The 3,051-nt window shown below is 45.6% G+C and overlaps 1 protein-coding gene across 1 annotated transcript in view; it reads left to right on the top strand.

The window, feature by feature from the left end:
* Positions 1–3,051, top strand: part of RBM10 (RNA binding motif protein 10) — a 29,872-nt gene that overhangs the window by 12,869 nt on the left and 13,952 nt on the right.

Here is a 3,051-nt window from a genome sequence, read left to right as displayed (position 1 = left end):
TTTGGGTCATAGTTTTCCTCATTTCAAAATTATCAAGAAATCATCTCATGTTTTCTTCTACTTTTATGGTTTCAGTTCTTCCATTTAAATCTTTTACCCATTTTGTCTTTATTCTTCTTACTGTTGGACACTGCATTTCTTTTCACATTTTCCTGATTTTTTTTAACTAAAAAAATTCTCTTTAATGTTTCTTTTTGAGAAAGAGAGAGTGTGAGCAGGGGAGGGGTAGAATCTGAAGCAGGCTCCAGGCTTCAGCACCGAGCCTGACATGGGGCTCGAACCCATAGACCGCGAGATCATGACCTGAACTGAAGTTGGATGCTTAACTGACTGAGCCACCCAGGTCGCCCCTTTAATTTTTTTTTAATGTTTTATTTATTTTTGAGAGAGAGAGAGAGAGAGAGACAGTGTGAGCAGGGAAGGGTCAGAGAGAGGAAGACACAGAATTAGAAGCAGGCTCCAGGCTCTGAGCTGTCAGCACAGAGCCCAACACGGGGCTCGAACCCACGAACCGTGAGGTCATGACCTGAGCTGAAGTTGGACGCTTACCCAACTGAGCCACCCAGGCGCCCCTAATTTTTTTTTTCATCATGAGAAGTGTACTCTTTAATCCCCACCCCCTCTTCCCCCCCCTCCCCTTCTGTAACTGTCAGTTTGTTCTCGGTAGTTAAGAGTCTGTTTCTGGGTTGGTCTCTCTTTGTTCCCTTTGCTTGTTTGATTTGTTTCTTAAATTCCACATATGAGTGAGATTATAAGATATTTGTCTTTCTCTAACTGACTTATTTTGCTTAGCATTATACTCTAGCTCCATCTATGTGGTTGCAAATCTTTGACCCATTTTAAACATACTCAGGTTTATATCTTTGAAGTATAGTCATAAAGTCTTGTATTTGTCTGTGTCATTGACCTTTTTGGTTTACTTGGAATCTTTCCATTTCTTTTAAAAAATTTTTTTAATGTTTCTATTTTTTTATTTTTGAGAGAGAGCAAGAGAGTGTGCGCGTGTGCAAGCAGGGGAGGGGCAGAGAGAGAGAGGGAGACACAGAACGCAAAACAGGCTCTAGGCTCTGAGCTGTCAGCACAGAGCCCGAGGGAGAGGTCTAACTCACAAACTGAGATCATGACCTGAACTAAAGTCAAACGCTTAACCGACTGAGCCACTCAGGCGCCCCGCGATCTTCCCGTTCTAAACGGTGACTCTTTGAATACAGGCAATGTATTATTTCTACATACTACTTTTGTACTCAGTGTCCTTACTGATTCATTGTTTATAATCATTTTTCAGTTGATTCTCTTAGGCTTTGTAGACATATTCTCATATCATTTATAAATAATGGTAATCTTACCTGGTCCATTCCAGCTTTTAACCTTTTTATTTTCTTGTTTGGTTCGGTTAGTATTTTAAAATGGTGTTCATAATGGTAATGATAATGGACATTCTTTTTTAAAATTTTTTTTATGTTAATTTATTTTTGAAGGAAAGAGAGACAGAGTGTGAGCGGAGGAGGNGTAGGGGAGGGTCAGAGAGAGAGGGAGACACAGACTCTGAAATAGGCTCTGAGCTGACAGCACAGAGCCCGACGCGGGGCTTGAACCCACGAACCGCGAGATCATGACCTAAGCGAAAGTCGGACGCTTAACCGACTAAGCCACCCAGGCGCCCCGTTAATGGACATTCTAAAAGTGTTCCTGACCAGGATTGGGACCTGCTAGCAGTAGTCTGTGATGATGTCTGGTTTTTCTTCTTTTTTAAATGTTTATTTATTTTTGACCGAGAGAACACAAATGGGGAGGGGCAGAGAGAGAGAGGGAGACAGAATCAGAAAAGGATTCCAGCTCTGAGCTGAAATCAGATGCTTCACTGATTGAGCCACCCAGACACCCCTGTATTTTCTTGTTTTAAGTAAACATGTATTGGTTGCTTTTAGAACACTTTTTAAATCATTATTTCATCAACAATTATTAGATACCCACTAAGTCCCACGTAGAAAGCTAAGCTTTGGGAACTAGGGCAGGGGACCCGCTAGGTGTTGTCCCAACCCACAGTGTAGTGCTTCTTTAAGTCATCAAGAAATGCACATGAGGAGCGCCTGGCTGGCTCAGGTGGCAGAGCATGTGACTCTTTTTTAATGTTGGTTTTTAAAGATTTTTTTTAATGTTTATTTTTGAGAGAGAGAGAGTGTGAGCAGGGGAGGGGCAGAGAGAGAGAGAGGGAGACACAGAATCTGAAGCAGGCACTAGGCTCTGAGCTGTCAGCACAGAGCTTGATGCGGGGCTCGAACTCATGAACCACGAGATCATGACCTGGGCTGAAGTTGGACACTTAACTGACTGAGCTACCCGGGCGCCCCAGAGGAGCATGCAACTCTTGATCGCAGGGTTATAAGTTCAAGCCCCGTGTTGGATGTAGACATTACTTAAAAATGAGATCTTTAAGAAAAAAGAAATGCACATGAAATCACCTTTGAGGTAATTGTCTTATCGTAATCGCGGTCGGAGAAATTTCAACAGAATGGCTGCCAGTGCTAACGGGGTGACCGTGAAACAGAGGGGCAAGGTAGCATGACACAACATGGGGGGAGGGGCGGGAGCAAGAGAGGTCAGTAGAGCCCTCACCCCCCATATCCTGCAGACTTTGCAGGACCTGGGTGAGCATTGTGGAAAAGAAGAGGGAGCCATTGGAGGGGGTGCGATGGTTGGGCTTGATTGGCTTTGCCTTTGGAACTGTTGCTTACACTTGGGGTGTAGAGAGTGAGCTGGGAGAGGCCTGGTGGAGGTGAGACTGGCCCCGAGGCCACGCCCGAGGGCCCTGGGAAGGAAGCCGGTTATGGACTCGGTGGGGGAGGTGGTCGAGGGAAGCAGAAGTGGATTGGGTTTGAGAGGCGGGGGCCAGCTCCCCTTGCCGCGGAGTCAGGATTCAGGGGCCCCTGTCGGGAGTGGGATCTAAGAGTCTAGAGCGAGTGAGTGGATGGGAGCCCCCCTCACCTCTTGCACCTTTCAGAAAGGACTGCTCTCTAATCCCTCCCCATCCTTGTTCCCCCAGAGGCGGGC

The sequence above is a fragment of the Crocuta crocuta genome, unplaced genomic scaffold (assembly GCF_008692635.1).
Source record: "Crocuta crocuta isolate KB4526 unplaced genomic scaffold, BGI_CrCroc_1.0 scaffold610, whole genome shotgun sequence".
In the NCBI taxonomy this organism is placed as follows: domain Eukaryota; kingdom Metazoa; phylum Chordata; class Mammalia; order Carnivora; family Hyaenidae; genus Crocuta; species Crocuta crocuta.
The sequence above is the reverse complement of the archived record's forward strand: the minus strand, read 5'-3'. Positions and strand labels throughout refer to the sequence as shown.